This window comes from Lepisosteus platostomus, chromosome 17 (genome assembly GCF_059453375.1).
Source record: "Lepisosteus platostomus isolate fLepPlt1 chromosome 17, fLepPlt1.hap1, whole genome shotgun sequence".
Classification (NCBI taxonomy): Eukaryota; Metazoa; Chordata; class Actinopteri; order Semionotiformes; family Lepisosteidae; genus Lepisosteus; species Lepisosteus platostomus.
The window spans coordinates 10,825,615-10,849,254 of NC_142627.1; the positions used below are offsets into that span (position 1 = coordinate 10,825,615).

The 23,640-nt window shown below is 39.9% G+C and overlaps 2 long non-coding RNA genes across 4 annotated transcripts in view; one reads left to right on the forward strand and one right to left on the reverse strand.

Moving 5' to 3' along the window:
• LOC148646119 (uncharacterized) overlaps positions 1 to 23,640 on the forward strand; it is a 100,045-nt gene that overhangs the window by 48,452 nt on the left and 27,953 nt on the right. Inside the window, exons 2-3 of one of the 3 annotated variants that reach the window (XR_015927856.1) lie at positions 14,271 to 14,352; positions 18,058 to 18,186. This is a non-coding gene — a long non-coding RNA (uncharacterized LOC148646119). Of the gene's footprint in view, positions 1 to 14,270; positions 14,353 to 18,057; positions 18,187 to 23,640 lie in introns of those variants that run through there. The other 2 variants (XR_015927854.1, XR_015927855.1) reach the window with 2 other exon arrangements.
• On the reverse strand, positions 17,300 to 18,476 carry LOC148646121 (uncharacterized). Its single transcript, XR_015927860.1, has 2 exons — positions 18,159 to 18,476; positions 17,300 to 18,075 (listed from the first exon to the last, which is right to left on the reverse strand). It is a non-coding gene; the product is annotated as an uncharacterized LOC148646121 (long non-coding RNA).

Sequence of the window (23,640 nt, forward strand, 5' to 3'; positions counted from 1 at the left end):
AAGCAAGAGACAGTTCAGATAACTTGATGAAACTTGTCTTGGTGTGTCAGCCTATAGGAACCTCCCAAATGGACAACAGCTGTCCGTTTTATCTTCAGCCGTCTATTTTATGATTTACTAGAAGCAATCTCCAGCATTCCACGTCTCATACATGTTGCCTTTGGGCTCACTTGGAGGACTTGAATGCTTATTCAGAAGAAATCCCCTAACTTGTGATTGCACTTACAGGAAAAAAAAAACATTGAAACCACCAAAGTGGCACAGATGCAAGATAAAAGATCCATAAGAGTACATATTAAGAAAAATGTTACTTTCTGTGTAAGACATCAGCAACCTCTGACTCTCTGGAGATGCACCATTTATAATATTTTAAGGATAAATAAAAACTACTTCTACCCAGAAACATCTATAGGATATATCACATCCATGAAGCCTGAGCACATTTAGTTTTGTGGATCTGTCAATGCACACATATTGCAAACTCACAAACAGAAACAGATTGCTATACCTCTATAATCCTTAACAGCCTTTAGATTGAAATTAAGATAATTCTAAAAGCAACTGATGAGCTTTACACTTTAGGTTTATAATACATTTAATTAGATTATGTACCCAAAATCCTCAGTGCTGGTGGCCATACTACATTTGTGAACTGATGTTCAAGTTAGGCAAATAAATTAGGACCTCTCTCCTCTATATGGAGAAAACAAGGTGAGGCATGTAGTGCACTCTTTGTGTAGAGACGAAAAAATAAATAATAAGAAAAAATAAGCCTTAATCCTGAATGAGTCAGTAAGAACTGGGAAAGTACTGAGAGCTTCACGGCCACAGTGATAAAATATCTTTATTTGCATCCCCTGAACTTCAAACAGTTCTGAGCAATACTTTTGAAACTTTTTTCTCCTCCTCCAAAGCTGGCTCTTGTCCTTCCTGTCTGGTGGTTTTGAAGTGAAACTGCATTTTCGTTTTGACTCCAGAACAGTCATACAGCTTTAGTACACACTGTAATTCCCCATATTTATTGTGGTTAAGGTCACAATACGTCACTGGAGGCCCCTGCATTAGGTATTTTAAGGACCTCATATCACTTTCGGAAAAAGCCGATAAAGAACCTGCTTAACTGTCGAAAAAGAAAAGCATTCTCTCACCACTGAAAACTTACAAACGTGGCAGAAAAGTTTGTTGATGGCAAAGGGAAAGCCCAAGATTTACATATGAAGTACATTTCTTTTGCAATTTTGACATGTATCAATCAGGCGATGCATGGTACACAATGATGGTTAAAAAGAGTAGGGTTCTTAGAGGCATGCCAAAATTGTTGTTCTTATTTATTTTGGAGAGTTTGAAAAATCAACATAGCATCCACAACAAAAAGATTATTCTAAAGTTTGTTGTGGCCTAATGTGTATCCATCATGACCTTGGTTTTAAGGCCTGGGAAATATGGAAGGAGGTATTGCATACTGAATGGTGAAGCAATATGCACTTCCTATAAACCTCATGCTTATGTGGACATGATTGCTTGCTTTATATTTATAAGATCGTAAATCGTTTTATTATTATTTATTATTATCTAGAAGATTGACACCATCCTAATCAGGGGAAGAAACTACAAAAAAACATTTTTCTGATATACTGATATACGGTATGAACTGTGACTTGCATAGGGAGTTCTTCCCCTGTTCCCAAGAAAGGGATTAATACAAGTAAATCAGAACAATTACATTTATTCACTGAAGCAGCTCAAGCAATTCACTGATTTCCAGTGTTAATTAATTTGATGTTTAGAGGAGAGTCTCAAGGCATTCTCTGGTTCGGGGGCCAAGTGGTCTAGACAAGGTATTTTCATTACAGGGCTCATAAAGGCTGTCTTCTCCTGGCATTACATCTCACTGGGAACTTTGTTCACAGAAAGGTTTCGCACTGAATTCTGGGGAGGGAATTACAACCTGTGAAGTTTTAGACCACAAACACCTACTGAAGAAAATCTCCCAAATAACCCCTTTCGCCCAAAATTACTGTGTAAACACCACTGAGCTTCAGGGTCTTGAGGTCCTTTGGTCTGCTGTCTCAAAACACCCACATTGCTGTCTAGGCTTCAGGAAATTTGTGACCGCAAGTCATAATTTCCTGCTTTTCACTTCTTAAAATGCTTCGTATGTGTCACATTCTCCTTCTGACTGTTTTGCACGATTGTACTGTAAAGGATTTTTGGGTAGGGGCCTCCCTTTCTTTCTACTGGCAGAAAAAAAAAAGATTTCAAATATCAGTTTCCTTTCACTCAGGCATTGTGGATCTGAGCAGGGAGTCTGGTTTTAGTCCTGAAGATTCTTTCGTCAGGGAACGGGCACATGACATGAGGGAAGCAGGCCTCGCATTAACGCGTGTTCTACTCATTATCCCACATACAGAACATTGCAGAGCAAGCTCTGAAAAGCCATGTGGCAAGCTTTCCCCCAAAACACATCTCAATGACGGAGCTATAATGCTTCACAACATGGTGTCCGTTGTGATTTTCGGTCTGTGGTGGACACAACGGTTTGCTAGGTCCTGATGGACCACTGCAATCTAAAGATTCTCCTTTCAGTTCTTTTCTGGGCTGGATCAATGTACCTCAAAGAATTTTCTACATTCTCGGGACGGGCACATGTAGCAACGGGTTGCTATTTATTGCATCGGTTTAATAACAGTGCTTGGGGCACAGTTCCTCTTTCTGATTTGCCTGTGATGTTGTAGCCAAGCAGCTGTTGCAAACTGTACTGCAAAGGGATCCAGAAAAAGCCTTCTGATGGGGGAGATACAGAAGTGAAAGCCTTGCAGGGGATTTTCTCTGGAGTTTTGGGGTTGAGGCGACTTGTGTTTTTACCATTGAGGACAGAGGGCATAATTAACATCCATTGCCCCTTGGCGAATGTGTTCCAAGCTCGTTAATTTCATTTCTGTTGCCTCAGCCCTGGAAAATGAATATGAAAGAGAATCGTTTATGTGGTAAGCATGGGAAAGGCCATTTTTAAAACAGGTGTTATTCAAAACACCTTTTCTGTTCTCTTCTACTTGCTGTATAGTTGACTCTTAGGACTCCATTTCTGCAACTAGATAACAATTTCCTTCAAATGCTCTGCAAAAAACAAGCCCGCTATCTGAACCTGTTAACTGTAAAGGAATGAATAATGTTATGAGGGTGACAGCTGGGACAGACTCCTTATTGCGTAGTTAGGATATGGCACGCCAGAAAAAAGACGAGTGGGTTTAAGTCTTTGATATTGATAACATCTGAAAAGAACTAGAAATAGAGGCGTGAAAAGAATGAGGAAAGCTTTTTTGTGGAAAAACGTAACATACCTAATGTCCGACCTCCGTAGAGATCCGGTTGTTTGGTTTTTTTATTACGTTCCTCTTTCTGGATATAAAAGAAACTGTCTCCCACAGTTTGTAAGTCAAGTACAATCGCATCTAGAAGTGCAAAAAGACAAGAAGCGCTTTTCATTTGCGTATTTGTCCTATTATTGTTCCAGTGTCTCCCCCCTGTAACAAGGTCACCATCACAGGAAAAGCTCCAAATTGGCATCTGATACCGTGACCTTTTCACGCAATAAGTAAGTCACTCGCAGCCCTATCTCCCCACATGTGGCTTTCAAATACATCCCTTGGCAGGTCCAGGCAACACTTGGCTTAAGGGTAGCCAAGCCCTGCGCCAGCACACTGAGGTAACAGAATCCGAGATGAGTGTACAGTATTTCACTGTTTAAGCAGAACCTGACCTTAGGCCTTGTCTCTCATCATTCCCAGTACTATCCTTCCTGGTTGCCATAAATATGGGTGACCACTCCACCTAGCATGTGGGCAGCTAAATCTGGAAGAATTTCAGAAGCCAACAGGTAAAAGTGTAAGAGTTCAAGTAGGGAGCTGTGGAGCAAAAACGTTGCGTTTCTTTTTTCAGCATCAAATAAACCTTTATTTGTTCCTTTGGAGTATGTTTTCATGTTTTCATCTGAGGTAGACTAAGACTAGTGTGGAGGACCAACGCTTACACATCCAGTGAACACAATGAAAAGGAACGGAAAACAGTTTTTTTCCCCGTTTTTTTGGCATCTAATGTTTATAGGTTATAAAAAATGACTCAACAAATTCAAAAGAAAACAAAATGCAGTGCTCGATCTTTTATTTTAGAGGCAGTGGAAATTGAGAAGATGCCCTGTGTTGACTTTAGAGCTCAGCAAGTTTCTTTTGCAGCCAAGCCGTGTATGGTATGCTAGGCTTGTATTCTACAACTACAGTGCCAATGCTTTGAAGTGGCCCTAATTAGTGTAACATAAATAAACTTAATGAGCCCCTTGGGCCAAGCAGACTCTTACTGTTCATAAGAATAAACACAGCACAGCAAAAACAATAACAAAAAGCTTCTTTTTTTTTAGTCTTTATGACTAAGTAAATAAACAATTAGAAGTAGAATCTGAGTCAATCAAAAAGTAAGAAAATGGCAAACTGTGTGTTGATAGCACCATTTTAAAGTTTTACTTAACGAAGTTTCATTTCTCTGGCTAGTCGGCCTCTCTGTATTGCACATGAGAATTGAAAGTAGATTGCCTTTCAAGCCCAGTGCTGAGTTGAGAGTCCTGTCAGATTTTGCTGCCAGCACAACATGAAATTGAGGTACCAATTTCAGAACCCATGCGGTGCTCATGAATTTCCTTGATTGCTCTTCATTCCTCTCCAGCCTTCCTGCTTATTCTTCATCAGACCACGGTGTTTGTTCTCCTAACTGCTCCATTATGGTTTGGGCTGTGTAGGCTCTTGGTTCAGCTTTTTTGGCAAGATTTAAAATCATAGAGGGGAGTGTGTCATCAAATGCATGGAAAGATTAAATGTTCCCTTAGAAATAAAATGGAATAGGTGGTGAATGAATGTATGGCATGCTTTTAAAAACACCCCAACCCTGAAAAACTACTTAGTTTCCCTGGCATATGCAATGCTCTTGAGTGCTAAAAAGGGGGAAACAACCATTCTTGGCAGCTTACTATGACTTGTTTTTTACTTACCTACCTGATCTAGAATGTGTGGTCTCATTAGATGGTCAGAGCTAATTAATATTCACATTCCCATGAATGACAGCAGCTTGATTGCTTTTAGTACACACCATATCACAGAAAGGTGTTTCTGGGTAGATGGATAGATAAACTGTCTGCCCAGACACATTGTTTTATATGATATATGCAATATGGAATTGCTATATTCTCACACACACCAGGTTTTTCTCTTTATTTCAACTCACCCTGTACATGATATCAGTACATTGTTTCTTTCTGAACAAAATTGAGAGTGCCATAGGCAATTTTGGGATTTTCGTTCCAGCTTCATAGGACTCTGTTCCTGAACGGGAACACCAATAATGCAAAGAACAGATGTTTTTGATCTCACAAAAGTCCACGACCTCTGCAGCGCTTGTTAGAGCTGTGACAGGAACAACATCTTGCCATGAGACATCAAAATCAGATTTGTACTTTTTTTTAAATATGGAAGGTATTTTTAGCAAAGCAAAATGTAAAAAGCTCTCATGAAACATTGCTTTTCTCTCCTGCACACAGTAAAATCTATCCACACAATGTTTTCAGACAGAAAGCAAATCCACAAATCTAAAAACACCAATTTCCAAAGCACATATATCATCAATATCACCAGGGAACTCTTAACAGCAGTGATAATGGAAATTATGTACAGCTAGGAAGTTCCTGGCAAGGGTTTAATTTTATAATCAATGAACTTGGTAATATTTCATGCTACCATAAACCAAAAGCCTTTAATTTACAGCAACCTATTTCTTCTGCTGAATAATGATACACATTGGAATTGTGCATATGTCGCAATCACAGCAGCTAGGTTGGCCTTAGATCGTTAAGTACCAAACACACGGTAATGTAGTTTTTCTGCTCCTTGTCCATTGAATGCTATTTTGTGCCTGCAGTAAACCCCTATGCTGTCCAATCCAAATAAAAAAACACACAATCACCTACCTCACTATCGGTATTATTGCTGGTGTGTCTAAGAAAGCTGATGGCTGCAGTCATCAAAAGAAAATTAAGACATGACTTCCTTGACACATCATTGAAATAAAACCCAGTGTTAACGAGAAGTCAGTCTGTATCTCCTCCAGCCTCTCGCCTCTGTTTCCAATGACCAAACGTTTTATTTTTCCAATGATCAATGGCCTCACTGGGTGTCAAAGCCAAGCCCCGACCACAGGCTTCTCGCACTGTGTAGATGACTTGTAGAATCCTAACAGAATCTTTGCATCGGTTCATACAAATAAAAAGTTGCTCATGCTAATGGTACTAAACTACAGCTCCTTTACTCTGAAAAAAACTGTGCATATCTGAGTGTTAGAGTCAGGGAGGGCTTCTTTCAGCAAGTCACAGTTCACTTAAGATGTCTTAAGATGTTTCAGGATACAGGAAGGTAGAATGGGCCTCTCTTCTTACATCCTTCTGACTCCTACCAACAGTCTTGCTCTTGTTATGTTTCATTACGAGGGATTCGGGTTCAGAGTGGGTGTTTTAAATACCTGACTCTTTTGCTGTGGATTTCTTTCAGCCTGATCAGCAGTGCTTCTTCAAATTCCTGGGAGAAGTTTTCACTCCTGACCCGGGAAGATTACAACTAATAATAGAAAAAAACCAACCGAGTTCCCATCATCCATAAAATCACAAATTAACCACCATATTATCTGCCAGTAAAGGCTTTCTTAGGAGTAATCTACTGTAGCTTATCATTTGCATGTCTTTGTGTCTAAATCGATTTTGTCAGCCCTATGCTTCTTTTCCAAGAGAAGAAAGAGTACTTGTAATTTGCTTGAGTACTACAGCAACCGTGCTGATTTATGAGCTACAGACAACAAGGCAGACAGATGATGTACACTCAATGTCATGAGGTAACTTCCTTTGTATTAATCATTCACCATAACAGTTCTGATTTTCGTTCTTGAATGGGATCGGATTTAACAGGGATTTTTCCAGCCTAGGTGAAGAGGCTTAGTGCTCTAAAAATACCTTGAGACAGGTTCCTGTAAATAGAGGCCACACAGAGCTTCCAGCTTTTCTCTCACACCCTTGTAAAGCCTGAGTGACAGCGCAGTTAATAAAAAGTGGAGAGCAATGAGTCAGCATTTCAGTCTCCATTTAATTTCAGACACACAGGCCCTGGAAACATCCAGAACTCTCTCACAGCTTCTCACAGACTAACCCTTTCCCTGCTCCATTATTTTCAAACCAAAAGAACAGACAGCACAGGCTGGATACTTCATTTTTTCCCTTTACTCATCATATGACTGCATACCCAGCACACTAAGCAGAAAAGTCTTCCAGGGCTGTCTGAGATTTAAATTATATATCATGTCTTTGAAATTGTCTAACAGCTCCTTTTTGAGCATTCGGGTAGTGGCGGCTCCCCAGTTCTCTGCTATAATGCAATCCATCTTAAAAACTGGAAGCCCCTTAGATTTCTAAAGAATAGTTTTTAGACAAGGAGTTGGAAATGTCTGTCATTTTCTTTATTCCACAACACAAGTCGAGAAAAAAAGGCTTGGCAATACGTTGACATTTTTACCACAGACATCACGATCATTCAGATACCATTGCAGTCTAATGTCTCAGTCCAAGTTCAACCCATTTTGGGTTCTTTTTAATGTTTACAATAAATTGTTTTGAATTAACATGGATCAGTTTTGGTTTGGCTTTTGGTATTTTGAAGAGAATACCAAATGATGAAATCAAATACACAGAAGACACAGAGTTCAGAAACCCTGTGGTTTTGATTGCTAGATGCACATACTGTACGGCATACAGTTTGGTTAATAGTCTACTTTATTTTTGTATATACCTACAGCTAAAGCCAGTTTATTGAAGAATCAAAAGAAGGTACAAAAGAGCTGTTAAATATCTTCAAATGCAATTATGGGAACTCATAAAGAAGCCAACTAATATAATCAAATATTTTAATGATGCCAATTGCAGCCATGTAGTAACATTTCTCCCTTCTGCTCCAGCCCCAGAGCGACTTGTTTTGAAGGTGATGTTCATCCACTGCTCTATGGCAGGAGTGAAAACATTTGTATGTTCTTTTTTTAGTTGGAAAAAAAACACATTTTTACAGATTCGTAGTCGAGAAACTCAACCAAAACAAAATGTAAATAATAATTTGATTTGCTAAATTGCCATTAGAGAAAATGATAAGATTATTATTTACTTCACTGCTAAGATGACATGGGATACTAGTGTTGTTATTTTTTGCATAGCTAGCCCATGGCTGCTATTCTGCGGTTTTCTCTTCTGAGTTACCAGACAGCGGATTTTATGGTAAACATGACAGCATGGTTACTACGGGGGCTAGTGTTACTGCCTAAGAGCTCTAGAATCTAGGGATAGATGGGATGACCTCAGACCTGTCTGGGTGGAGTCTGCATGGTCTCGCCCATGTTTCTGTGCGTTTTTTTCTGCAGGCTCTGGTTTCCTCCCACCTCCCACAGATGTGCTGTTTGGGTTTTAGTGACTATCTCGACATGTGCTTTCAGTCCTGCCTTCGCCCATATGTTTTGTAAAAGCATTCTGGCTTGTTACTGGGTTCCCAGGGCTGGTTTCCTACAGACTGATTATCCCTAATTTTGGAGCTGCCCAATATTAATTTTAGGTAAGCTTGTCTGGGACTTGGGCTAATCGCACTCTGTGAAACAAGCTTGAAAGTTCTTCTGCAGGCTAGGGTGGCCCTAATTAGTTGGTGTGACTGCAGGTTGGCTTTCTGATTGGCTGGTTAGCTGTCATGGGAATGGGAGCACATGCCTTATTCTGACTGTCTGGGCAGCTTGTCAGCAAGCTGCTCAAGGGCCAGTGTCCATCCCATAAAAGGATCTTGTGAATGCCTCACAGTGCGCTAGTTGTCGGCGAAAGGTTGTTGGGGTTTGAGTTCTGATTACCTTTAAGGAAACCAATTAATAATAACATATTATTGTAAAAACGTATTAAAATAATAACTTCTTATTATTTTTAAACTTTGTTAAAGAAGGTACAAAGTTTTTTTACTGCGGTGTTGTGTCAAATATATGTGTCAAAACGTCTTGTTAAATTGAACCATACCTATACATCACCTATGAACAGCTTTCATACAGGAATGAGTCTATTTGTAGAATGTGAATTTTCCTGTAATTGCTTTATTCTATTGACTGGAGAATTACTAATGAAGAATATGTTCATCACAACGGCAACAAAACCAATTCAATTTACGAATAAGGAAACAAGTTAGACGAATGTCTTCCTTCTGTCACATATAAGGTTTTAGAAACAATAACTAGAATTTAAGATAAGATCACTTTATTGGCTATATACAATTTCTTGTATTAGGAATTTGTCTTTTCACATACCCCAACTTCCTCTCTAGGAGACACACAGAAAGGGAGAGAAGCTTGTGGTCATAGCGCAGGGTCAGCCATTTATACGGCGCCCCTGGAGCAGTGGGTGTTAAGGGCCTTGCTCAGGGGCCCAACGGAGGATTCCTCTGCTAGCCGCAGGATACGAACTGGCAACCCTCCTGTCACAGAGCCACTGCACCCCCCAAAAATAGGGGATGATCTGAATGGTACAAGATTACAGGTGATAATTTATATACTGTATATAGAAAATCCAGGTTAAAGTTAAACTTTTAAAGTACTTAAATAAGGGATGGCAGTAATGGATACATACAGAGCATATGGTATGGTAGACATATTTTTAGCAGTGTCTAATTCATATCAATGACTTAGATTCTGGCATAGTAAACCGGTCAAACTAAAATAGAAGGATCAGCAAATTCTGTAGGAGCCGCATAATAAATTTAGTCAACTGATTTGGACAAAACTCTACACTGGGCAAACACTTGGCAGATAACATTTTATGTAAACAAGCGCAGAGTGTTAGATACAGTAGCACAAAATGTGCACTACAGATATGAAATGGGAAACAGATAAATTTACCTCTGATGGATTCTTCAGAATCCAGACTAAAACACAAACCAGGGGACACAAGTGGAGAGTAGGGGAACGTCATTGAAAACTGGGAACACTCTTTAGGCACCTTTTAACACAAAGGGTTGTGGGAGACCGGAACAAGCTGCCCAGACAAAAGCTGCCAGAGCTGATACCTTATCTTCTTTGGAGAAACAGCTGGGTGACATTTTCAGATTACTGTGCTAGCCACCACATGAGCTAGATGGGCTTCAAGTCATTTGTTCTGTTCATATTCATGTGCTGTTTGGCATCTGCCAAAGACTTAGAATGACGCTAATGCCAAAAAGAAAAATCCAGGCCTCCCTTTATATATTTTGCAGCTGCTCTGCAATAACTGTGTTCTGTTTTTCATGTTCCGACATGTCCTGTTTTAAATAAGCACCCATGGCAATTTAACAGCAATCTGCCTCTTCCCTTTCATTGTGTTCCAGTCATTCCTTTTTTTTTTTTGGAGGTGTGCCACAGAACCCCTCATCTTCAAAGACTCGTTGCAGATGGATGATTCACAGTTCTAAGATTCTGCAGCCATCACTCCCCAGCCTTAGAGCACAACAGCTGTATTCCAGGAATCAGGGTGCCACAATGGCTTTGATTCTGAAGCCACACAGCCTCTGCATGTTTGTGCCCTAATTACTTTATGGTAAACCTATAGCGCCACTTTGCACGGCTTTTTTTTTAAAACACGCGAAAAATGTTTTTCGCCCATGTACACGCTAACATCCCGAAAACAATGGATTTCAGGTTTTAAGTCTGTGCTGTTTTAGTTCTGTGTTGCGTTGCATGTATCTTAGACAACTGTAAATCATCACAGGGGGTCATAAAAGGGCACAATGAAAACCTCACGTTTTGATTTCACGAGCTGACCCTCCAAAAATGGCCGAATGGATGTCTTTTTTTAAAACCCTTTGGATATGTTCATATAGGTTGAGCTATTTCCTCTAAAACTCAGAAACCAACCATCGTTTGGCAATCTTTATATAAATGCACACATCACGCGGGCAGAGTGACCCCATCACAGATTAACAGTTAAAAGCACGTTGCAGCCCATTCTTTAATTTTCCAGCACACAGATGCAAGGGTCCTTTCTTATGAATTTTGCAGCGGTTTTATCTAAATAAGGGAGAATGCAAGCAATGTTGAGATGTACGTGGAAAAAGCAACATTTCCTGCCTATTTCAATATACGCTTCAAAATGCAGCTCTGAGTCAAAAGGACATCCACTTCTTTATTACAGAACTGATGTTACAACAGTTAGCTATCCACTACCAGACACGGCTGCTGGCTTTCCACACAGATCCGAGTCTGTAACAGTGTCAGGCACGTCAACAACCGAGGATGCTACTCTCTTTTACAGACACTCCCGGGAGCTCTGTGAGGTTGGCCCTCTGAAAAACAGCAGAAATTATGAAACCCACTGTGTTCGTTAGTGCTCCACTTGTGCTGGTTTGTGTCATTGAAAGTAGCATTTGTGCTGCTTTCGATTCCAAGATATAGCGCCTGATGTTTCCGGGGGTGCGACGTCACTCGGTCCCCCTACAATGGCGCAGGAGAGCCGAACCAGTCTCATTGGTTAGTGCTGTGTTTGTGCCAGTTTGATTCATTTAAAGTAGCTTTCCAGTTGCTTTCATCCCTGAGATACAGTGGCTTCTTTTTTCGGGGCGTGACACCATTCAGCCCCCCTACAACAGCACAGGAGATCTTCACGGACCTCTCTCCAAGACCGCTGCTGGAACTTTCTGGGTTGTGAACTTTCAGTTTTTGGTTACCAGCTACAACACATGCTAGCCAGAGTCTGACCCCGCCAAGTCGACTTCAAGAGATTTCTCCTGATACTCTGTTACTCGCTGCCACACCTCGTCACGAGAGTCATACTCCTCTGAGTCGACTTCAAGAGCTTTCTCCTGAGACTCTGTTACTCTCTGCCACAACTCGTCACGAGAGTCATACTCCTCTGAGTCGACTTCAAGAGCTTTCTCCTGAGACTCTGTTACTCTGCCACAACTCGTCACGAGAGTCATACTCCTCTGAGTTGACTTCAAGAGCTTTCTCCTGAGACTCTGTTACTCTCTGCCTCACCTGATCATGATGGTCCAACTCCTCTGAGTTGACCAGGATCATTCACTTCCTGACTTGTAAATAGGGAAACCGGTCGCACACAGCTGATGCCATTCCCATCAATAACCACATGTGCACCCATGCAGTATGCACCCTCCCTCTGCCCGGTTACTCTACATACCCTATGAAAATCGTGCCCCTTTTCTGAACAAACTGACCAATAGGTTTGCCTTATTTGCGTGTGTATCACGAGACACTGTGACAGATTTATCTGAGCATCACATATTGCATTGAAACTTGTATGGTGTTTCTTGTCTGGAGACCAGTAGTATGATGACTGAAGAATCAATATCAATATCAATATCAACCAGTAGTATGATAACTGAACTTAAGAACGTAAGAAATGATTATCTGAATCAGAAAAATAAAAATAAAATATAAATGTCAAGAGGTCACAAAATGTTTTCTAAATATGATTTCCACAGTCGCATTACAAATTATTGTATTTTTCACAAAGACTAAAGGTTTGCTAAGTGTTTTCATGTACAAAGATTCTGTAACCTTAGAAATTCAGTCATTTCAGTGCTCAAGGCTTTCCAGAAAATTCCAGTTATTTCCTGCAGAAAGTCAAAGGTAATGTTGCTGTGGTTACTTTCTCTCCTAGCTTACCCATGGTGTCAGCCTCTAGACAATCTACAATCCAAATTACAGAGGAGCAGGAGACTAGCAACAGGATAATTGTGGAAAAAGTAGTTATTTATAAAATCGGTTTATGTGCAGTGTCCTAAAATAAAGACTTGTCAGATGGTGGAGATTCTCAAAGACGAGATGGGTGGAAAGAAGCGATGTGTCAGGAAGTTTTATGAAGCTCCAAGGATGCAGTGGAACATTGAAAAGACCCTGTGCTAAATATTGATCAGGCCATGTTCTGTTTGGGGTTTGAGTTCCAGATGACTTAATTGATTTATTAAACTAATAAATCAGTCACAAAAACACTTCCTATTCTTACTGTCATGTCCAACACAAAAGCATTGAGAATAATCTTCCCATTTGATGAAGTTTAGGAAGGAGATTCCCAGAAAACGAACACACATGGCCATTCAGAAATTACTCCTCGAAAACATTGCAGATTGGATTAAATGATACCAGAGCCTAAGACTTAACAGGTCTTTGGCTTGAAATGTATTGTAGAGTGCACAGAAGAAAAGGATACATTTTGTTTTTCTTGTTAAATTGCGTGTAAAATAAAGTCAAATATGTGTTTTATTGTATAAAGAAGATCACATGGCTAGTCTGAGCTATTAACCTATGATTTAAGAGTATCACACCACATCCTGCATGGTTTTCCCCTCTAAACACAGCTCCCTGAAAGCATAACAATGGGACATGAACTTGTGTAATTCCCAAAAAAACAGGCTATCCTGTGTCGGTCGGTGCTCAAAGCAGGTTCTGTTCTAAGGGTGTGTGTGTGAGACAGGCTCGGATACACACGAGGTTGCCATAACAGAGAGAACTCAACCATGCTTGCTGGCTTAATGTGCAAGTGAACCTGAAGTGCAATGATGACATTCTCTGAATATCTTCAAGCCCCCTGGTAGGCTGTCCTCCGAAAAATGTTCAGACATAGTGAGTGGTGGGGAGGGGGAAGTTGGGGTTGTGGGTGAGAGAGAGCTGTCAAGGCTGAGTGAAAAAAGCCCCTGCCTTCCTTATAACTCTGTTGCTGCTCTATTACACAAGATACCACCCACTTCCCTTCTGGAACACTAATAAACTGTCTGCGTGGTGACACTGTAAAAATAATGCATAGAGATTAAGTGGAAGTAGACTAGCATGAGATCATGCAAGATCTGGCTCATTAGCTGCACTTAATATAGGCTGTCAGAAGGGCCATCTGTTCCAGTGCTGTTTGTGCCAGCGATGATGTGATTCTGGCAGCCATGTTTTTTTTCTGTTTAGCTCTTTTTTTTGCAATGTGTGTTTTTTTAATTAGGAAGGTTGGGAGGGATTTCGATTAAAGACAAGACAGTTTTATTGGGCTCACTTTGGCCTTGTTAAAGAGGAACTCTCTGTAACCAAAGCACAGCTTTTATCCTCACTTCACCTCAGCTCCTCTTTTTTATTTCCAGCTGCCTGGTACTCTGACTTTTATCAGGTTTTAGTCCCCCTTTCTTTCTCTCCCTCCTTCACAGATGCAGCCGTTGCTGTGTCTGTTGTTTGCTAAACCTGGGACCTCCTCCCGAAAGACCATCCGCACTATCTCAGGCTCTGTAGGTAAGGGAATTTCCAAAAGGTCATTGCATTTAAAACCTATTTCAGTGTAGAAAAGCTGACACACACAAAGACACACAGAGACAAAGCTAGAAATGAAAATTAAAGATAGCTGGGTAATCAAACATCTTCCTATTGTTATTTAACTGCACAAACAATCACATTTTGAGGTGTCTAGTCCTCATGGTAACTGAAAGTAACATGAGAGGCTTGAGAGAGGTTAGGCTGAAAAGGCAGATCTAACACTTCACCCCTCGGAGGTAAAATAAAGAAAAATATTTGTTAGCCCAGCTTTAGCTCAAAGCCCCACTGGGAAAGGGTTCAAGCAGTAAACTTCACAGTCTGCCAACTTCACCACATTTTGTTTAGAGGAGCACTGTGGATCAGTGTGTACGTGCCATTGCAACTTCCCTGCAACAGTGTGACCTCATTTGAGTTAGGGCAGACAGTCAAACTCCAGACCTCAGCTGGAAGGGTTGGGGACTGAGTTACATGCTGTACGCTCTTAAAGGTAATTATGACGAGCTCTGTACATCTCAGTTCCACACAGAGCAGTTAATCTAGAAAAGCTGGGTTAACTGTTCTTGATCAAATACTATAAGAAACAAAATCAAGCAAACAAAGAAAACAAAACACTCTCCTCTGAGTGATGCTCTTACCTTTTTTTTAGGCCATAGTTTTCTCTTTGAGTCTTTGCTCATATTAATAGTTCACTAGTAGGAAGGAGAACATTTTACAGGTTTTAAAGTTCTTTTTGTTCTTCAGCATTTTAAAATTAATTCCTCGGGGTAATTTTTCAGTTCTGAAAAGGACTACTGGATTCAAGGACTACAACTATACCTTCTTTTTTAGTAAAATCACTGCTTTTCGTGTTTGCATATGCGGTACTTTACTTAGAATGCCTGAAGGAAATATTTTGAATAACATTAATTTGTCAGGGAAGAGCTATTCTTTTATTCTTGTATATCAATTACACTCCTGAGACCTGTTGCACTCTACTAAACAAGATACAGCAAATGTAGAATAGTGACAACTTACTCTCACTTTCAGGAGAGCTCCTTTTATCTTGTATTATTCCACAGTCGTATTTGTTTTGATAACGCAAATGGCAAAATCTGAATTACTGTCCATCTTTGGAACATGCTAACTTTCATTTTCATATCTTGTAAAAAGGCATTGTAGAAGGAGAAATGTTGGAATGAGATGACTTTTAGAATGAGGGTGAACAGCTTCTCCAAAGATAGACTTACAGGGAATAACCTAATTTCAGATTTTGGAATATTTAATAATTTAGCTCCAATCCTTTGGTTTTATTAAATGAAAGTCTGAAGAAAAGGTGATACATGGGATGTAACACTTACAGTACAATTTATCAGCCAGCAGAAGACAAATAGGGGAATTTCTCTGTTTTCATGTTGTGCTTGGTGGCAAAACCCATTACTTATTATGAAGTATTGTTCTAGGGCACTGCTGTGCCAGTGAGCCACAAAGACGATGGCATCACTCTCAGCCTGGCCTTTTGAGGAATGCAGAGTGACTGCCAGAACTTTAAAACAACACGAGACTTTGCATGCAGCTTCATAGAAACCTCTTCTCCCTTGTTTCTTACTGAAAAATAACACCAACCCACAGAGCTTAAACCTGGCTTTTGGGAGCTCGATAATACGATGTTCACGGAATGAACTGAAAGCACAGTAAACAATTTTTAGAAAGCTTCAACTGGAAATAAAAGCTTTTCTGCTGTAGATGGGTGTGTTCATTTTAAAAGACCCACAGAGAGATGACTGCATCTGAGATTATTTAGTTTCTGCAAAAAGAACATCATAGGTCTTTAGGGGAGTTTCTCATGACTGCATTCTTGTGAAGTGCCCAGCTGTGATGGAAAATAAAGAAAAGGTCTTTCTGTATCAACTTGTATTATTTTGTTCTGATAATAAAAATAAACAGACTTTTCAAACAAAATGCACACAATCCCTGAATTTAATTGTGTGGCACATGGGGAAAGATTTAATAAATTCCAGATTGATCAATTATGAATGGAAAGATAAGACTTAAACGTGCTGTTTAAGGCTTGCTAAGTGAACAGTGAAAAAATAAGCCTAGGCTCTGTGATCTGTGATCTGTGATGAGACGTTCTCATGCCAACGAAGACTTGAGGGAATTTTCAGATTCAGGGGCTGCTTCGCTTGCGAATGCGACCGAGCAAATTGACAAAGTTTCGTGTTGTGTTTAAAGAAACACACGTGTTGCAACAGAAATCATTAAATTAAAATCATTCTCTCACCAAGCAAAGAGTTTTCTCAGTGACGGAAAATATACATATATATGAAAATAGAATGCGATCCTGTAAAAAATCTTACATCTACAAAGGTGTATGGGACCTTCAGCAGATTATATTTTGCACTATTCAAGAAAACAGAAACTAATTGTAATCATATGAATAAGAAACACTTAATTTACTGGTAAAAATTATTTGTGATAAAGCTGTACATTGTACATATAGTTCAGCTGGAAATGTTTAATTTGTATCCTAAGTAAGGAATGAGGGAATAATTCCAAAGGATATTGATCTTATTTACATTATTACATGCTTGTTTTATAGTTATTTCTTTGCTTAGGCATTTTTTGTTTCTAATTTCAAAATATTTTGCATCACGTTTAAAACTCTTACTTTTAATCATTCTGAGAGGTTTTTATTCTTATTGTGAATACAAACAACTCGGTCAGTAGATTTGAAAATTATTCTTAAACTGTTTGAAATTTTGTTGCTGGGTAATATTACTAGTATCAGCTCCTAAATTTAGAACTTTCTACATTTAAAATTATTTTTGCCATTAATTTCCCTTTTTTGCAGGAGTTTAACAATTTACCCAAATTACTCCAGTATATTCTCAGATACTAAAAACAGTTGCAGTCTATTACTGTTGCAGAGAAACACATCATATTATCATGAAATTATATATTTATTTTATTTACTTTTTTACTATTCAATGAAAAGAGGCCTGAATGTCCATGAAAGTTTTCAATACAGTACACAAGCAATATACTACACTGTGTTCAGAGCTTTGGTAAATTTTAATTTTAATGTAGAAAAGTAGCACATAGTTGAAGAATAAGCCTGCACAATGCAAGTGTAAATTATGCAATTATGTTCTTAAGCCTGTACATTAATGGATCTGTTCTTCCTCGCTACATATTAAACACAAAATATTAAAAAGTTTATGTTGTTGAAATTGTGCATACTTTGTTGACTTTATAAACATTAAAAGGTAAGACAATGTCTGAAAGACAAAAAAACAATTCCTAGAGAAAGAATTCCACATAATAAATAAACACACTTCATAGTAACATATTTCTTAAATATCTTCTCAAATATTTTAACATTGCAAAGGCAATTCTGAGGCAGAATTAATGAAGAATTATTCAGCAAATGTATATAACACTACCAGGGAAGGGACAAGACAAACATAAAATAAATGCTCAGTAAAATAATTATACAAAGAAAGACATAAAACCATATTGGAGGAGTCTTCGCACAACGGGTGTTATTTTTTTGTTCTTTTTTGAGCCCTTTCTTCCTCATAATCCGACCAAGTGGCTATTAACTGGTACTGTGCTTTTCTGGGGAATAAAAACACACAATGTTTTTGTTTTTCAAGAAACGACACTCAAAACTAGTTTGTTTCTGGTCCCTCTCTCCCTCTCCAGTCTGATGAAGTCTCAGCCCTAGGGAATGAATTCTGAAATGAGTCCTTGTCATGAAAAAAAAGAAGAAGAAGATGACGACGAAGAAAAGGAAAGAAAGTTACCAGAGGCAAAACCGTGAGCTTTATACAGGTACACCTCTACAGCTTTAAATGAGAGCTCATCAAAGGCACTTCTGTGACTCTGCAAGCAAACGTAGAAAGTTCCCACCCTTCTGCCAAAGGCGAGTAAACAGTTGTGGTGGCTGTTAGTCATTTATGGAAAGCAGGGAAGGAGTGGAGTGTGAAAATAACATCCATATTCTGCAGATGGTATCATTACAGTGACGCCCCTTGCCCATAGGGCAAACAGGCTGATGCAATCAGGTTGTAGAGGCCAGACAGGTGTTTTGAAGCTACAGTATGACTCAGCTGCCTTTCCCTCAGTATAAAGTACACATCTTACAGTGCCTCAGGCTGCTCTCAGATTAACAAGAAAACAGGCTGAGCAACAGTACATGGGAGCAGGAACCTGCCTGCCAACATGGAGGGCTAGCCTTCAATTACTGAGTTAAAGATGAAGGGCATCTCATTACACAAAAGACTTCTGCAATTTGGCTGCTTCTTGTACCAGTGTTGTTTTTCTCCTCCATTAAAAATAGTTTCCTCCATTTTTTTTGGGGGGGGTGGCAAGTATTGCATTTAATATGAATATGTAACAGGGAATTTGTTTTAAAAAATTCGGTCTGAAAGCCAATTATTTAAATATTTTCCTGTTTTACAGTGAAAATATCCTTCTTTGTGCCAAATGTATTGGAATTATTACCTTCGGTAATTTTCATCTCTCCTATTAGTTGTAATTATTCTCAGTGGTACCCTGATAATTAAAGGCCAGTATTACCATAATGCCATCAGTGATTATAGTAACAAGAAAAATAAAATCTTTAAACCTAATTATTTGTTAAAAAATTGATCTAGTAACATGCATGCAAGCTTGAACTCATTTAAACTTTCTTGTACAGTGAATAATAGTTTGCTCACTCTCAGAAACTCTTTTTCCCCAGTGCATATCTAAATATATCAGGAAACAACTGCTTAGTGTGTCTGTCTGCTATGTTAACTACAGACGCTTATGTCATTAACAAAAAAGACCACCAATAATGTGTTTATGTTGAAGTAAACCACTGCAGAGGGTGTTATTAAAGATTACAATCTGAAATTGCAGCTAATCACAGTTTAGTCATAGTTTATTGGGACTTGCTCAGGCAGTCCTCCAGAAACAAGAAGTGGAAGAGGACTTCCCCCCAGTTTGCTTGAAAAGAGCTTTTGAAACACATGCCATTTTCTGTTTGTATTCCCCCTTTAGTCTGATATTAACCTGCCTTGATATTTTAATGACAGTTTGGTTCCAGGTTTATCAAGATGACGCATTGAATCTATGGAATCTGTTTTGCCCAGAAAAGTCCTAAATTACCAGCGACACTGATAAAGTGTAGCTACACTGATAAGGTTCTCTGCATTTTGGCTAATACATAAAATTTTCATGTGCTCCTTTTTATCCGCAACCCAAAAAAGGAGGATCATTTTCAATAGTCTTTTTAAAGGATGGTTGAATACCATCACAATAATAAAAATTCCCCTACTTTTGCTATCAGTCATCTAAATCATGGGCCAATCCTATGTGCCTGCCTACACTTCCATTGTGTTTAGGAAATATGTTCAAAAGGGGCTTCCTGGAATATTTTTCATATGTATTTTAGAATTTTATAGGTCTGTACCTGAGATAGTTACTTCCATATTTCTAGAGATAATTAAAAGAACAAATGTTTTGCTTTTTTTCTTATCCAATACAGAGAAACGATTCCGTTTTTTAACCTTGTAATTTTAATGGCAGGTGTAATGGTTAGCATTGCTTCAGTGCAGCGCTGGGTCTGGGTGCTGCACCTGGGGTGCTATCTGCATGGAGTATTCTCTCCCAATGTTTGTGTGTTTCTTGTGGGTGCTCCGGTTTCCTCATAGTCCAAAGAAATGCTGGTAGGCTAATCGGCTTCTGGGAAAGTTGTCCCTGCCGTGAGTGTGTGTGTGTGTCTGGGTCTGTGTGTGCCCTGCGATGGACTGGTGTCCCATCCAGGGTGTACCCTGCCTTGCGCCTGCTGCTTGCTGGGATAGGCTCCAGCTCCTCCATGACCCTGAATTGGATGAAGCGGTTAGAAAATGGATGGGTGGATGGATTTTAATGGCATTTACCACAAAGGTTCAAAAGTTGAAGGAGGGAAACGGCTTATGTGCTGTTTTTATCCGAGTTGTTTACATAATTGCCTGTGGGATTGCCTGTGTTTACTCGGTATGGTGTGCTGTCCCCTTTTCCTCTTTGTGTTTGCTTCCCTCTCCTTATAAAGTTGTGGGAGGCAATTATCACTCTTCGAATGACATGCTGTTTGCCTGAACTCTTACACAATTACCACACAGTTATGCAACACCTAAGCAGTGTGGACGTGTTGGGCCAGTTGGGAACCATACCTGGATGAGAGGAAAGATAAAAGAGAAAGGAAAGAGGGACAGCTGTCCGTGACAATTGAGAATGTGCATGCAATCATGGTCCTCTAGTTGCCAACAGTTGTTTGTCTGCCTACCTCCCAATGATCAACTGGACACTTCCACTTCTCACTTAAGTCCTGGTGTCCCAGCTCATGTGATGAACATCCCTGGGGTGGATTAACTGGCCAGCAAGAGAATATAAGAACCCCAGTCAGCGAAGGCTCAGGCTGGGGCTCTTTCTTCGTTCTTTGCCCTGTTTCCCTGTTGCAGATGACAGGGCAGAGGACGTGTAATGGAACACATGGTTTGAGACTGTCAGGATGTGAAAAGACTCTTGAATAGACACCATGTGTGGGGAGGATGGTTCTAGCACTTTGCTAGTTGGCTAAACTTTCTGCAAATACTCTCCATTGTGACTTCTCTCTGACTTCATGGCCAGACTCTCCTCAGACATCTACTGTAAGTTTTGCTTGTGAAGCAAACTAATTCAATCCTGCCTCTAACCCATATTGAAACAGAGTTTGGACAAACTACTGCAAAAAACAAACATTGGAGGCATTCCTTCACCTTACAGGAACATTTTGCCCTTGTTGAGTGTGTTTGTGTTTTCAGCAATTAATTGACAGGCTTCAAATAGTCAGAAGCAGAAGCAGTAATGTTAATACCATCAAGTTTCAAATATGTTTTCTCATTAAAAAAATCCATATACATTTGAAGTTAAAATGCATTTTGTTTTTAGGCTCATAAATGTCATGAACATGTTGACTTGTCTTAATCCTTCCATACTTGGACTATATAGAAGCCTTTGTCAAATTTACCTGTCTTTGTAGAACGGGAAATAGATAGCATGCAGTTAGGAATGTTTGTCTACTTCGACGATTGTTATTTTTTACCCATTCCATTTGGATAGCCAATTGCATGTTTTGCACATCTCTACTAACAGCTCTGATCCCTGTGACTGCACACAGGGGAGAATGAGAAAGTGTAGGTACTGCAAGTCTATGCCAGCTTGCCCACCTTAGAGACACTTTTTTATTAACATGTCACAGGTACCACAGCTCCACATCCCATCACAGTATTCACAGCCAGCTAGTGACATGACCTGGGCTCAACCCCCACACAGGTGATGGGATATATGGGTTAAACCAGTTAGGAGGCCCAAAGAGAATGTTTCAACCCTGTTGCATACAACACATAATGTACTGTATATACAGGGAAATTCCTGCAGTGTAATGGGTTCTACTATAACACATCTGCATTGATGGAAAAACATGTTTTTTTTAGTTTTGTTGAAAAGATACAGGCCCACGTGTTAAAAGCATATCGACATTTTTAATAAGCACATCAACGTCAACTGTGATGACAATATTTCCACCTGATTTGCTAACTGCAGATTATTCATATAACGCATTCACGTACGTTTGTAATTCAACATGTTATTCTGCTGTGTTGTGCAGTACCTCAGTTCCATCTTGTTTCCGTGTTATGAGGTACACCGCTCCCATGTCCTGCAAGTGACACATATGGGGTGATAATAATAATAATAATAATAATAATAATAATAATTGCTTATACTTATATAGCACTTTTTCTGGACACTCCACTCAAAGCGCTTTACAGGTAATGGGGACTCCCCTCCACCACCACCAATGTGCAGCATCCACCTGGATGATGCGACGGCCGCCATAGTGCGCCAGAACACTCACCACACACCAGCTATCAGTGGAGAGGAGAGCAGAGTAACGTAGCCAATTCATAGAGGGGGATTATTAGGAGGCCATGATTGGTAAGGGCCAATGGGAAATTTGGCCAGGATGCCGGGGTTACACCCCTACTCTTTTCGAGAAACGCCCTGGGATTTTTCATGACCACAGAGAGTCAGGACCTCGGTTTTACATCTCATCCGAAGGACGGCGCCTGTTTACAGTATAGTGTTCCTGTCACTATACTGGGGCATTAGGACCCATACAGACCACAGGGTGAGCGCCCCCTGCTGGCCCAACTAACACGTCTTCCAGCAGCAACCTTAGTTTTTCCCAGGAGGTCTCCCATCCAGGTACAGACCAAGACTCACACCTGCTGAGCTCCAGTGGGTTGCCAGTTGTGAGTTGCAGGGTGATATGGCTGCTGGTGATGATTTCATGTTCTGGAATGAAACACAGTCCTAAGTGAAAGCTGCTCGTCAGGCTTATTTCAACTTTCCACTGTCAAGCCTTCAGGAAACGACTGACGAGGGAGAGCTCCCATTCACTTCAGGTTTCAGTTACAACACAAGTGGTTTCCATTTCCTTGTCTTGACTCTTGTGAATCCAATAATCACCTCTCCCAGCTTTAAATCTGGAAAAAAAGTTTGAGATTACACCTCTATGGAGCTGAATCCACTGATACAAGCAGGCGCACGCCAGTATTTTGGTAATAAGAAGGGGTGCTCTTTCAAAACCTTGAGAGGGAGACATTGTAAAATTAAAGCAGACATGAAAGACCCACAAGCTGGATCTTGGTATTGCCCTCTTATGCCAAGATTATATTACATTTGTGATACATGTGCCTGAGGAATATTTACTTTGGTGCACTCTGGTATTCTTATGGCCCAGTGCAGTAAAGCACAGTGAAACCATACGAAAATCACAGAAAGTACAAACATCCTTTGAACAAATGTACACTGTGGTAAAAATATGGCTCTTATATTCCTTCTCTGCAGCTTGCAAATCGAGATTACACCAAGGGAGAATAAACTGAACCCAAGGGATAATTTTCTGTGTAATTAAAAATTCAGTTTAATCTTTTTTTTGTTGTTTGTTTCAGACCCAGAAACACTCACTGTGTTTTTTGTTTTGTTTTGACGAACAACAGTCAGCCATCAGAGAAACAGAAATCAAAAGGGAGTGTTTTATTACAAGCGACCATGGTTTCAATAAGCCGGGGTAGAAGGATAAGTAGTAACGTAGTATCTCCCCCCTCCCCGCCGCCCCCCAGCAGTTTCCATTTTTAGGACACGGACAAAGGACAGATGGCCTGCAGGGACCTCGACCGCCATGAATCTGACGGCATGTCGAGGCTGGTGTGTAGC